Source organism: Myiozetetes cayanensis, unplaced genomic scaffold (genome assembly GCF_022539395.1).
Source record: "Myiozetetes cayanensis isolate MyiCay16 unplaced genomic scaffold, myiCay2020 scf24, whole genome shotgun sequence".
Taxonomy (NCBI): domain Eukaryota; kingdom Metazoa; phylum Chordata; class Aves; order Passeriformes; family Tyrannidae; genus Myiozetetes; species Myiozetetes cayanensis.
The window spans coordinates 8,186,827-8,202,474 of record NW_026087456.1 but is presented as its reverse complement, the minus strand read 5'-3'; positions in this window follow the sequence as shown (position 1 = coordinate 8,202,474).

Below are 15,648 nucleotides of genomic sequence, written 5' to 3'. Positions count from 1 at the left end.
AAGTTTGAGATAGGAGTTGGCAATGCTTTGGTGAGCATCTCAAACTGTAAATCTAAGTGACACAAAGGACTGCGGAAAAATTGCAAGTTGCAAAAGTTACTTTGGGAAAGTGCTAAGCACGGGAGAGCACTGCCCAGTGACAGTCCAGAATAAATAGAGGAGACAGTGTTTGTGACAGGTTTGCAGTGGGTATTGTGTCACCACTGCCAGTAGTCAGACGCATCATGTTTGATTTCAGACAAAATTCACAAAATTAACCAAGATTTCCAAGATAACCTGAATCATACCCCATTTTCCCTTAGTCCTTTAAAAAAAAAAATAAATGCACACTCCTCACTCCTTAAAAAGCCACCACCCTGATACCCACCCAGGTTTTACCTGATGCTATTTCACAGGATAATTGCTTGTATTCCTCCTGCTCATGAATTTTTAACAATACCTGATGTATCCTGTCACTGTATTTTTTCCCTGAAGTAGGATGGTGTCAGTTTGAATTTGAAGAAAGCAGATTCCATCAGATAAGACTTTAAGAACTTTTCTAAGTTAGTTTTAAACACATCACATATTTGTACAGAGCCAAAACACTACCATTGTACATTTGATCTCCAGAGGCCTGTTGCATTTTATGAATTAGCTGGCAAGTCTGAAAGCAGACCATACCCACAGCACAAATGTTCTTTGAATCCAGTGATCAGACATCACACCAGGAAGAAAGAAACGCTCATTACAAAGAGTCTGGGATTCACAGAGATGATTTGCTTTACAAGTCATAGGGAAGTGCCTGTAACTACTCTTCAATCAGTTCAGTATTGCTTTATAAGCAAACCAATCAGCCTTTTTAACATTGATGCTCTCTGCTGCTTTGGGATCATTCCAAATAGGTATCATCTGCCCTGTGATGGGAGGCAACAGGCATTCTGCTCATCTGTTTGAGCCACTCCTCCTGCTCTTCCCATTTTGTAACAAAAACTATGGCTTGGCTGCTCTCATTGGAGCCCTGCCAGCTCCATCTTGGGCACAGAGGGCTCTGTGTGCAGGTGTTTCCAAGGCAGTGTTCAGCAGACCGAGGAGAGGTGTCCCTAAGCTGCTTCTAATGACAAGTCAATGAGAACAGCTCTATCAGGCACAGCAGAGATCAGGACATTAAGAGGTTCTCCCTACCACAGTTGGAGTTGTGATTGGTGCCATCAGGGAGCACAAGCAAGATGCAAAGCTCAGTTACTCACAGCTGTCAAGGCAACTGCAAAAATCCACATCTGTGGATTTTTGTGCCTGAACACAAGATTTCAAAAGGAGCTTCAATAGGTATACAAACTGTGAGCAAAGGTCAGCAACCAAATTGGAAATGCTGCTACAGAAAGGGGTGCTCTATCTGCAGTTACATGGGGAAAAAATGAGTACGAAGTATTTTACCCCTCTTCTGTTTAAGTAGTCTGCCTGATACCAGTCCCTATGGATCAGAGAACCTGTATCCTTATCAATTCCTTCCTCCTCATTGTGACACTCAAAATGGATTCTAGAGACTCACTGCTTTGAATTGATTTTCCCACTCTATCAAATCAAACCCATTAGATGTTGATGACCACCAACATCCCCAGCCACTTTCATTCTCCAGGCTCAGTTTTGTTCATTCTCCCTGTCTGCCTCTTCCAGCCTTTCCTCCAATATTGGCATTATGAAGACAGTAGGAATCAGTAAGTTACATGATAGATGTGTCTATGGCATTACTCAGTGCAGGAGAGAACTAGAAAGCTTACTCTGATGTGTATTTGATCTTGAACTAAATATTGACAATATTAATGAAAAATTAACCTAGTAAGAAAAGACCCATCCAGAAGAGTTGACTGAATCCTCACCCCCAAATTAGATCATCTGTTGGGGTTACTCCATTTCTAAGTCACTGACATCCACTCCAGCAGTCAGGAGAAGCACAGCCTTTCTTCAAAGCTACTCTGCAAACACAACTAGCAGGTTACCTTCATCTTCACTCTTCTTCATTGTATTAGGTAGCAAAAGCTCTATAACATGGCAGCACCCTATCTACTGCAACTCCAAGATTTTCTGTCTGCATTCAAAACTGGAAAAAAGCCATCAGCTGTGTACCTTCACCTGGGCCAAGTTTTTTGAAAGTAACTGAGACAAAATGCAAGACAAGGAGTTGTGGGAGTTTGATAGCCTGATTGCTAGAGCCAATCTCTTACTGTGTCCCACTGCAGAGAAAAAAACCCAAACCCAACCACAGAGCCACATAAAAAACCAATTCTTCAATGTAATCTCATGGCTCTGCAAGAATTCAAGTGAATCTATGTTATCTAGAATTTGACCTCAAATACATCTTAATTTGAACCTCTAGCCAATATTTAAGTAAAATGTAGTAACTGGCTGGGAAATTTAAAAGTTGTGTTACCATAAGAGAGAACAGCAACAATAGCTACCAGCATCTCATTTGTTCCATTGGGTCATTTTAGGATACAAACAGGACTTCTGTCAAGGCAACCATCACAACTTGGGACTCATTAGCAACATTACACAGTATATGTGTTAAGTGATAATTTTGTTTCAGGTCTCTGCCTCATATAGACTAATGAGAAAAAAGCATGTATAAAAGCAATATGCACTTGGGTAACTTCATAACTTGTGACGGATACCTAAAGCAAATAAATTCTCCTTCTTGCATCCCTTTCACTGGTTCCAGTCTGAATCCCACAAGGAAAAAAGAGTATCAGGAAGAAATATATGCTGACACAGGAAAAAGAAAGCTACTCAGGTGCCCCAGTGCTCATTAAAGCTGCACCAAGCGCTCACACCAGAGAGGAAGCAGTAACTGCACTAGATCTTCACCGGCTCGCCCCACAGAATGGAAAGTGTTTAGGTAAATACTGTTAATATGCAAGTCTGCTTTAATGACAGTATCCTGTGCATTCCACTGTTTTTAGCATATTAAAGGATAGCCAAGAAAGGAGCTTTAAGGAGACAACTCTTGGAGAGGAGTTGCACTGTTATTAACACTTCACTAGCAGTAATGCTCGGTGTGAGGGAGCAGCACATCAGTCTGCAGGATCGAGTACCCATCTCCCAGTGCACAGCAGGGCATCCCCCACAGCACACTTCCCATCTCAGCAGCGCTCCTTGGCTTATCCATATGGAACCCATGTCACTATTGTTGCAATCCTATTTGCAACAATCAGCTGGGAAGTGTCACCGCTGAAGTGTTTTAATGACACACAGCATTGATTTCATACACAACACAGATTACACAACCACAGAATGCCATTGCTACTCCTCACTCAGCAATACCCACTTGCAGAAACTCTCCCATCCTTGCTCCCCTACAGCCTATTAAAAGACAGGTGATCATTATTTACAAAGGAAGTTGCACCCAACTCCACTGCCTATGGAACGTTCATTGCCCAGCGCTCAGGAATTGCCCAAAACAGATGTTTAGCTGTCAGACTCACAATGCCTGTTTCTAAAGACACACCAGGCAGCAGGGTTACCTCTCATTGGACTGCAAAACTTGAACCCTAGAATTACCTTTTACTGATAAGAAAGCACATTCATTAAAGATTTTCTTCGCTTCTGCCTATTTCTTCCTGTGTTTGACATCTATAATTTGGGGTTTGCAGTAGGCTATGAATGAAAAAGCTTTCAATCCCACTTAGCTGGAACACAGCTGAAGTTGAAGTTCAATGGATGGGCTTGGAGCAGACAGGGATTTAACAGGATCACGTTCCAGATGTAAGCTGGTATGCTTTTATTTGCAGTCATGAGTGACATCTGAACTGGACTGTGTATTTCTGCAGTTGCTGTAAGGAACGGACTTGCACATACATAGTGTAATACACAAAGCAGAGCATAAGCAATTAAACAACAATGCAGCCAGAGAAGGAATTGCCTTAGCAATAAAAAGAAAGGCAAGTTTGAACGGAAAGACAAAAGGATAAGAAAACAGTGCTGTATCATTTTATGTTAAATCTGTGTTTTTCCCCTTCTCTGGAGGGCCTGAATGCTTTGTGCTATTTTAATGCTCAGGGTATTGTTTTCCACAAGCACTTGAATGAACACTGAAGGACAAAGGGATCATTCTGGAGGGTGCAGCTTTTTGCAGCGAGGTAGCCCTGAGGTCTTGATTCTGTTGATTCAGTGTCTCCTCAGATCAGGTGAATGATAGGAAGTGCAGCTCAGCACCTTTGTGACTGCAGCTGTACTGCCACAGCAAGGAGGTCACAGCACCTTTGCAGAACCCACCGATGGCCCACATCCCAAGGTACAACCAGAACGGGCCATACCAACAAATGAGCTACAACACTCCCATACCCACCTAAATACACGTGCTCTAGCCTGCTTTAATGTCCCAAATTTTGCCTCAGACTAAAAGCTGACTTGCAGCTGCTTTATTGTTTAAGTGACCCAGATTGTGTTTTTAAACATTTGCTCAGCTGAGCTACGAACTGGCTTCTTTAGGGAAAAAGAATTATGCAGAGCATTAAGACTGATTATAAGACATCTCCTTTCATTTCTGCATTCAGACAAGTCCTGCAATGTTAAGAAGAACTGGTCACAAAGATCAAAAGAGAAGGGAAGGCAATTAGCAGATTGTCACTTATCCCTCTTCAAAAGAAACAGTTTTGCAGCTTTTGTTGATAAGAACAAGCTACAGCCACATTTTAAGGGCCTCTTAGCAAACTACTGCAAATGACAGGGACTTCAGTGTAAGGCTTCTGAAAGATTTCTGCTTACTTTAAAATACAAATTTGTGAGAAATATTTGCCTATTACAGTGAGGCAAGAAACATTCAATGAACAGATAAATTAAAAACATGAAAGAAAGGACAGTGCAGACTGCATAGAATAAAGGCTGGAAAGCTGACACTTAGAGAAAGGACACCTTAGACATTAACTGCTACTTTTCACTGAGGCCCAAGAAAACAGTGAATCCTATACCTAGTCCATCTCCCTTGCAGTACAGATAAATAAGTTACATATTCAAGGTCCCCCTTCTAACTGAAACTACAAATGGTGGTGAGTCAGGAAAGGAGAGCATACCTGATTTTACATATTCTGTAAAGCAGCAAAAGCTGGCATCACTGAAAACGAGAAGACCTGCCAAGGCATGCACTGGCTAAATATAGGTATTACAGTGATAAACCAGCAACTGATGTACAATCAGAAATAGACAATGAAAAAATCTTGTTTCAGGATGTCAAGCACCAAACTGACAAGGTACACTGTTGTAAAGCAAAGCAGGACACTACTGGGTACCCTATGAGGAGAGTTTTCTGTGGGTGCATGAAATAGCATCTAACCAGGAGCAGGACAAAGTTACTGCTTAGGTTCTTGTTTAAATTTCTTATCAGCACCACTAGATAAATAATGACCACACAGCCAGGAGGTGAAAACTTGGCTGAGTTTTGGTTTATACTCAAAGGATTCAACAATGTCTTCAGCCATGCTACAACACAGCTGATTCTGCAAGACAACAAGCTGAAGCAGAAATACAACTACCCCTTACCAGCTAAATGTCTGATCTCTGAGTAGATGCAAAGAAATCAGCTTTCTAATTTTCCTTTTGGGGTTTGTCTCCAAAAAGGAACTTGTGGATATACTGTATCAAAGAACAATAAGGAAATAGGTGAAATCATGGCAGTTCCATTATGCAAGAATGGGAAAGGTAACAGGGAAGACAGATGAGGCTTTGCAGTCTCAGGCACTGAAAAACATCACATATTACAAAAGACTGTTCTGGAATTAAGTTAAACACAGGACTATGAAATAGAAGAGCAGATAATATAATTTATGTTACTATGTGAGATAGAGAATAGTACTGAACACTGCAAATGTTATCAACACAAAAATATACACCTAAAAGACCCAAACCAACAAAAATAAATGAATCCCATTTCAGTCCAACTGCTATTTTGATCATCAGGTTGTTATTCCTTATTTACTTGTATAAATACAAATTCCTTATTTATTTGTATAGATTTTTAATGTACTGTGAGGAAAGGCAGGTTTTCAGGTCTCTACACTGCAGGAAAGAGCAGCCTGTGCTGTGAGCTGACAAAGAGCACTGCTGCACACAGAAGGATCACAGATTTAGCACTGTGTCCTCAGATTATTTGTGTAAAGCAAAGAGCAGTGTCAATACCAAACCAGTGGCTCCCACAGGGCAGATTCCTGTGGGACATGTGAGGTGCCAGTGCTGAATTTTTTTGACTGATTAGGGGAACTTTTTTCAGAACAGAAAAGGAAAAAATAAATAGGACCTGCAATGTGATGTCTTTAGGAATGATGTCCTTAAGAATGGCCGCCATGCACCAAGAGAATATGTCCAGGGATGGGAAATGGTCCTGTCACTGGATGTCCAAGACTGACTCTGACTACTGAAGTTGACCCCAGTTCAACACAGTGGCTTGATAAGATCATGGCCTGATCCATCCCTCTGAGTATGTTCTCTTTAGTCCCATTCTTCTCCTGACTAAAGCAGTTCCATCAAAAAAATGAATGTACAGATAGCCAAATACTTACATTTTTTATTTTAAAAAACTCTCAGGCTCATTTTGGGGTAACAATATAACTTGCCATAAGAAAAAAAAATAATCATGTGACTTGTAACTTGTTTCCAGTAGGGCTTCTCTCCTCTGGCAAACACCACGAGCTATGGGAAGCACACCTAGACATAAATCAAAGACTGCTCCCACTTAGCACTACCAACTCCCAACACCAGCACATTATCCCACAGCACTGAAAGCCACCAGGTGACATTCTGAGCAGTTTGATCATTACATACAGTACCTGTATCATGGTGAATACAAATAACTCCTTCAAACAGCAACCACCTCAACCACAACATGACTGGTAAGCTTCATGAAAAGGAGCTGCTTTGTGTTGTCTTCAAGTATGAATAGTAAATTAGCTGAAACAGCACCCAGAATTCCCAGTGCAGGGAAAATACCTACAAGACCTCCAGCTCCTCAGTTAAGTGGGTCTCCAACAATGATCACTACTACTTGGGCAGTTCTGCTATTAAAACCTGTGAGGAGATGATTAATTTGAAGTTGGCCTCAGCTCTCTTAAGAGGGGCCAGGAACTCAAAATTTTTTTCTTCTCCAAACACACTGCAGGGACAGCCACAGAACTGCTGAGAAGCCTCATCCAGATTGACTTTGTTCTACCTTTAAGCCCCATCCAATACAAGTCTTCAAGTGCCTAGTCTGTGTCCCTACTCCACATCACTACAAGCAGCAATAACTAAGAAATAACATTTATGGCTGAGCTTCAAGTCCCCTGGAAGACTTTCAGCTATTTCTCTCAGCAGCAACTGAAGCAAAAACTGTAACTAAAAAAACAAGGCAAGCAGGGCTGATTTGGGGGCTGGAGGATCTCCCAAAAGGCTGGCCAGCCTGAGAAAGTCTCATGCTTTGCATTTGACACTAAACTACACTCACAGAACCTCCAAAGCCAAGATAGTTGCAGCTTTTGGGTTTGCAATTGCTACTCCTTGGAGAAAACTGCTTTTAAAGCAGCTTCAGTTCAGGTGTTACCTTCTCCTTACAAGTGAAGTCAGAGCAAGAGTGGACTTGGAGGCCCCCACTGGGTCTGCCTAGATATGAAAGCCCAAACAGGCAATGAAAAATTTAGCACCCCACTTATGTTGTAGGGCCTGCACACCTACAGGATCCATATAATTTGCATCTGTTGCTGATAGTGGTCTTTTCAGTTTAGGTATCTAGTTTAAGGATCAGTAGACAATTAACAATTGATAACCAGCTCAAATAGCTCACTTGATATCTCTGTCTGAGGCACACTCCCACAGTCAGTGTCTCAGTTCACTCAGCTACACTGAACAATAACTCCAAATCAAAACAGAGGCAGCTGCACTGACGATGTCAATAAGCAAACTGCTTCAGTGCTGCCTTAAAACAATAAAAATCAAATAAATCAGCATTTATTGGCTACATTTCCTTTAACCTCGAAGCCTTATAACATCCTCTTTGAAATAAATTATTAGAAGTAGATAATAGTGTTCTGCAGTGCTTGTGAATTGCTGCTTAAGTGGATTTTAATAATTGAGAATGGAAAATTTTTATCACTGTGCACTAGAACCTTGTCAGGATGAAATGCTGGGCAGTCAAAATTCGCTTTAGTTTGGTGCTTTATCCTCATTTCAGCAGCATGCGAGCAAATTCTAGCCCTTTGCTTTCTTCTAATTTAATTATTTAAGCTATCTAATAGGCTTTTTAATTTTTCAAGGGCAATGCACAAGGTAAGAAGCAATTTGGTAAGGAAAATTAAAAAAAGGACAGGTCAGTTGGTACATAAATGACATTGGGCACAAACCAAAAGGCAGGGTGTGCATCCCTCATGGAGTCACAGCATGCCAAGCAGCTGGGAGGTCATGGCATCTCCTACACACCCCTCTTCCCTCCTCCTGGAAGGAATCAGTGTGCCTGAGTCATTAAAAGGATGCAGGTAATGTGTGTGCAACCTCAGGATCATGTTTCTAGAGAAGAGGTTTAAGAGCCAGCTTTCCCAATTGAAAACAGTGGATGAATTGGCCCCAGTGTCTAGTTTTCATCTTTTCCCCCATCATCATTTAAGAAAATTAAAATCTAAGGGATGTCAGTGATCATGAAGAACAAGAGAACACAGCTGAAAAATACAACCTGTTCTCATGTTGAGAATTCCTCTAAATACATACCCACTTCACATCTCCCATTTGTTTTCCCCTCTGGAAGCACAAAAAAAAAAAATCATCAAAGGATTTTGTAAGGCAAGAATAATCCCTTCTAGGAAAGAAATTAGAAATAAGGAATTGCTTATTTAAATTGCTTCTTTAGGCATTAAAAGGCCTTACTGACCTTCCTTCATGAATAAACAAGGAGCTTTTCCAGAACTGAGAGAGAAATGCATTCTACACAATGAATGTGTTCCTTTGTTGTCAGACAGAAAATGCAGTGCAGAACCAAAGCACTTTGTTCTAGGCTACTTGCACCTAGCACTGATTTTTAAGTCTTGAAGTTCTGCAGGACAGAATTAACCCTAAGTTCTACAGAAACAAGTTATATTCATGGTTTAGGACACCGGATAAGAACAAAGTAAGACAGAGTAGAAGGAAAATACAAGAGTGTTGAGGTTGCTCCTGTTATTAATGGATTTTATGATATTGCCCAAGCTAAGTGAAGTTCATCATTAATTCTTTTTCCTCTGGAGTCTTCAGAAATATTTTTGTTGAAACAAACGTTTGATATTTGCAAACAACATTTTTGATGCAAATATTTGAGTTTCAAAGTAGAGCAGTGGTAGAGAGAGATGCCACCTCTTCTGAACTAACAAACAGTTTAGCAGGAAGAGAGGCTTTTCCCAAAGTAGAGGAAACACAAGGAATGCTCAGCTCTTCACATACCAGGTCCCATGACAACATGCCAGCTGTGATTTATGGAGAAATTCAGGCTCCCAAGGAGCATTTATTCCTAAAGGAAGCAACAAGACCCACCCCATGGACACCCAGTAGGATATGCAAGAATCTAGTCCAAGGTTGGTAAACACCTGTTGCTCCAGCCTCACCCTCTGCCTCCACACTTGACATGTTTTTGACAAGAGATGTCTTTCCTCTACTTTTCTGGGGGGAGGTATTGCTGGAGGAGTGGCAGAGGGAAGGAATGAAGAAACACCCCACCCTGTTGCACCAGAACCTCCTGTTGCCAAGGTGTTACCTACATCATCTGAGGAGCAGAACCCAAAACTCCAACTATATTTAGTGCTTGAATTGCAAGTGTCCTTCAAACCATCAGTCACAGACCTGCACTGGGGAGTGTCAGGATGGAGCAGTTTCTCAGGGTTCATCTCCTATTTAATTCACATTATTCAGAGCATGACACACATTTACTACTAGCAAAGTTCACTATTGGTGCTTCAGGAAGTTCCTTGGATAACCACATGATGCTGACAATAACAACAGGGGGGAAAAGTCCAACTGATTTTATATTGGCACAGTAATTTGACATGTATTTACAACCAGTGCTGTAAAAAATAGATTCTGCAAGTTGCAGGGACCAAGTACAACATTCTATATATAACAGTTCTTAAGATGATGAACTATTTTTGGCCTGTGCCAATCCAAGTTGCAACATAGATAAGGGAGAACAGAAAATAATCTACTGAGATATAGTTGATTAGAAATCAATCAATCAAATAAGATGAGAATTACAGAGAGGCCACCCATCAGAAAGCCTACCTCAGTTACTCTTAAATAATACCAACTTCTATGGGGCAACACACACAGATTTCCTTTCCCACTTTATCTGGAGGCTCTCTTTTCCAGGGCCATTCACTACACAAGCTTCTTCCTGGGATCTCATTTGCTCCTGTTACTGACCATGAGACCTGAAGAACAATTCAGGAGTTTTGGCCACTGGCTGTTTTTAAGTCCACATTTACAAACAGCATTGTGAAGTCATCTTGACAGCTGATAACCATTCAACTGCCATTACACAGTGGCATCTATATCAGTGACAGGCTGAATATTTCTAAGCAGAGGTCATGGGTAGGAATTCTGGGCTGCTGTGATGCTGAGCTCACCAGAGCTGGATTGAACACAATTATGATATAATGGCATTGTTGACAAAAGACACTTCCGTAATTTTGATTGTTGATACAGCTTCTACACAATTAATAAGAGACTACGAATTAGCTCTGATTGAATATGAGTCACAAGAACACAAGTGGGCTTCCATCACAGCTCAAGTAATTTATCAATTCAAGATAATTAAGGCCAACACCAAAAACTACTGCAAACCAAACTCATGACCAACACCTTTACATCTGCTTAGCCTGGCAGATGAAATATAGGGAGTCAAATTTTGTTGCCTAGGATATGCCTTAAACAAGTAAATATTGCATCATTTTATCTATGGTTTGTTGTTTTTAAATGGGTCATGCCAAGAGGATTAAGTTTTTACTTACAGAAATACAAACTTTACATCTTAATTACCTCCTTAGTTTCAAGAACCTACATACCACATTCTATACCATGCATTGTTATCTATAATATTTCATTTATATAGAATATTGCCAACATAGCCCCTTCTGAAGGACAGTCCTTTTCCTATCCAAGGAACAAAAGTAGTAAAAATGACAAGCTGTATTTTTAACTACATCACTAACTCCTATTCACCAGCAACCCTGATTCCAAGCTAAGTTTGGTTGGAACAGATTGGATTTTAGAAATACAGCTAATGCATGTTTTCTGTAGAGCCCTGACAGTGCAGTGAGTTCTTTGGGGCTTTAGCTGCTTCTCCCACTGCTGGAAAATCTAGTGCACACATAATACAGGACACCACTTATCTGCATGTCAGGGCATTGCACGTTTAAGAGCAAGAAAACCTTTTCCCAGTTTCACAGACCACATAACTTGTAGTTGGACATTCCCTCTAAGGATTCAGAGGTATGGAAGCCAACATTTCCACAGGAAAGTCCAACAGTATTAGCTCTGCAATGACAGCATATTTTCAGTAGATACAAAGAGATACAAAGGGATGCATCTGCTATTATCAGGAGCACATTAATAAAATGCAAGGCTATGAAATATGCTACATAAATACACAAGGTGTTTAAAAGTATTAAAATTAAAAATTTTACAAACTTTACATTGATAAAATGTTCTGCGCACTGACAACTTGATCATACTGCCTCAAGGCCTCAAGTCTTGAAGCATAAAATGTCTGTATAAATTAACTAAGCCTACTTACTCCTCTAATAACTTTGTTTCAAACTCAAATGAAGACATACAGACTTCTGCTTCTCTAAGACTACTTATTCATAACTTGCTGTCATTTGCATTTTCAGACATCTTCCAGATGCAAAATAATACACACAACATAATACTATGCTAAGATACATAAACAAAATGTTTGTCATGTTAGGTGAAGAAATGCTTCTGACTATTTTAGGGTTTAAATTTTACTCGTTAATATGTTTAATTACAGGGAAAACAACTCCCATTTAATTGTTACCTTGCAACTTCATATGTCCTTAATTCCACATAATTGTGATTAATGCATAATTTATATTTATCAGCAGTAACCACTGACATGGTTGCATTTAATCATTTCTGCAGTCTTGACCTGTCTCAAGTACCTCATATTGGACACCATGGCAAAGTTCATAATTAAAGAGAGAAAATTCTATTTCAGACAGGCAGCCCATGGGCTGGACGGAACAGCCTAAGAGGCGCTTGGAATCATTTGGGTCAGAAGGGACCTTAAATATCATCTCATTCCAATCTCCTGCCATGGGCAGGGACACCTTCCAGTAGGCCAGGTTGCTCCAAGCCCTGTCCAACCTGGCCTTGAACACTTGCAGGGATGATGCATCCACAGCTTCTGTCAAACCTGCCTCATCACCTTCAGAGTAGAAAAGTTACTTCCTCATTTCCTTATAGTCAATCTAAACTCTTTTCAGTTTACAAGAATTGGCTCTTCTCCTGGTCCTATGTGTCCTGTACAAAGCCTGGATTTTGTCTGTAAGTGTCCTTGACACATTGTAAAGCAGTGACCAGGTCTTTACTTGATATTCTTTATATTCTGCCTTAGACCCCTTGTTATTCCTACCAGCAATCCTAAAGACACTGTCCCCATTCCCACAGCCAGCCTGTACCTGCTCTGGAAGCACTAGTACACACCCCCAGGGAGGAAGAAAGGAAGGATCCCATTTGCATACAAACAGTTTTTCTAATTCTTATTAACATAGACAAAATACAAGAACATGCCTAAACATCCAAATTCCCTGGAAAAAGAAACCCCCAGCTAAATAAGCTGGTGGTGTGAGACCTTGAGGACTGACCTCCCAGCTGCTGCAGTGCTGGGAGCAATCGTGCTACTCAAGCTGCTCGGATGAGGCTCTTCCTGCTGTGCCAGCAGTTCCCAGGCCATGCATCACTGAACTTTCAGAACGGATGTTTTGGTTGGTTTAATGTGGACCGTTTGGAAACAAGTAGAACTTAAGGAATGCCATGTGTACCATTTTTTTCCCTATCCTGCACACAACCAATTGTGCTTAGAATAAAAGTGCAGCTACATCTGTAATTTCCTATTAACTTCACTAGTACTTTTTAGAGTAACTACACAACAGTAAGAAAAATATCTGGACCTTAAATTAATGTGAATAGCTCAGGAGTGGACAAAAAAAATAGGGCATCTTTTAAGATTGCTGTCTGGGATCAGACAGCAATTTCTCACCCATGATAATTCACGTATTCCACCTAAGCTCTTTCGCTATTTCCCCTAATAATCAGTAATAAAACACCACCACACATAGGGCCCAAACTTCTCCCGATGGAAACAAATCGTGAAATGGTAACTTTTCTACAGTTTGGTTTTGTAGGGCCACCAGTTATCTCTGTAAGTACATTCTAGATTTGGAATAAAATTCTGAAAGAACTTAATTGTGACCAGCATGGGACACAACAGGAATTGAATTCCCCCAAATATTTGGATACCTAGTGCTCCAAAACCATTGGATACTCTGGCTATAACTCAGACATCCTAAAGCTATGTTGGGAGTTCCTGTTCCACTTCTAGACTTCATTGTAGAACAGCATACAACTCTTTAGGTCTTATGTCATTTGCCAACCCTGCCTGAAGGACATTTAAAATTTAGGCCATCTCAGATTTTAATAAATATCAGCGTGGCTGACTGCTTCAAATCATCTCTGAATATTCTGAATTTCTTTGTGACAGTTATTACCTGCCTCTTTACTCCTGCTCTACAAGTTCTGTATCAGATCAGAGACTCAGAGCTGCTATATACAATATCAGGAGTTGTACTTTGAATTTTGACTGATAGATTGATCTCTGCCAGTAACCATCATGTGTACAATAAGTTACTCATTAAAGTGTGATCTTACATCTCAGGTGGAATAACATCTCTGCTGCTCATTAATTTCCGTGCACTAACACAAGTGCAAATGCAAACATCCTAAATTTACCCAGTAGAGGAAAAAAGCTAATCGAAAATTAACAAAGTAGAAACATTTTAGTTTTGCCACGATGAGTCACCCCGAGAGTTATCTTCCTTCCTTCTTCCCCTCACACTTCAGCCCCTAAAAATACAAACAAACCCCAAGGCAAGAAGCAGGTTTCCAATTTAAAGGTATGCGGGGCACCATAAACAAGAAAAATACCTTGCTCCACAGCTCACCTGCCTGAAGCACTGCATTGCTAAAACCTTTGTGCCCTCTGGTTATTACTTAATCTTTTCCCAAGATCATATAATTTCACCGTAATTAACCCACATATCTGGCTTCCCTTGTGGAAGCAAAGTGCCGGCGAACCTCCCCTCCCTTTAGGACGAGGCTGCCTTTGATGTGCCAAGAACAGGGAGGCAGCGGCAGTTTCTCACTTCCACGAGTACACCAAACACCTCTGGAGCGTTATCCCTAACGGTGCTGTGGATCTGCAACTCCCACGGGAGATGAGAGGCAGGCCCTGCACGCAGCTTGCCTGGGGCTAGAGCAGCGTGCCCTTAGTGAGCCCTAGCAGCTCGCGGGAACGCACGAACTCCCTAAGCTGCAGATTCCATGCCCTTGAGCCCTGGGATAACACCTCCTGCTCTATACACACACGAGAGTGGATTACAAATCCCGTTTGGTCACGCATAAAGGTTTTGGTTTTTGTTTTTTTTTTTTTTTTTTTTCCCCAGCCGCACCTCCCTGTAGTGTTGTACTTCTGGAATCAGCCTTGCCCTGGTTTGTCCCTGATAAACAAAGGCAAGATAACAAACAGCACTCGGTGACAGATAAGCCAAGTTTCATGTCACAATATTCTGGCACTTCTTTTAAAAGAAGTTTAAGGTTCCAGGAAGGGTCACCACTTTTATAAAACGGATTCTCAGCATATTCACAGGAGGTAAAAACCTGATTCAGATGGCCTTCTTTTTCTTATTTAATTCTGCACAGTCCTCTTTAATATTTTTCCCACCAAATAATACCTAGAAAGGGCATTTTGCAACATCTTTGCATTCTCCAGAGCCTACCAGCACCTCCCTGGCCACCGTGGGACTTGAGCAGAGGGGACAGAGTCAGTCTCCTATTGCTAGCAGAAGAAATTGCTCCTGCAGCTTCAATGGTACTTTGTTTGCACAGGAACAGGTCAAAGTGAGAAGGTACAATATTCAGAAAGAAACCCTGAACATTTATGTACAGCTTTATTCTACTAGATGAGCCTGTCCTGCTCATCACATTACACTCTACCATATTTTTAGGATTACAAAGAACAAAGTCCTCAGCAATTCCAGGTGTAACAGCAAAACAGTGCAAGCCGAGAGCACACAAAGCTTTCCAGCCTAACTATATGGAAATGAAAGGTGATCTGTAGTTCATTCATTCACTTCATAGCAAACCAGAGGGGACTGAGGTCCCTGATTCCAGCATCTGTATCAACTGTCTTCTCATCTCAGTCCCTCCACCAGTTCAGTTCTAACCAACTACACTTAATCTACAGCCCAGAGAGTTTCCTCTGCCCCACTGCACAAGGTTAAGTCCTACTGAAAAATAAACACCTTTCAACAGGAATAATCCCATAAAGATAAAGCTTTGGTCTTGTCTTATATGGATGTAAATCAGATTGGAATCAGCTACTGTGAAATTTGC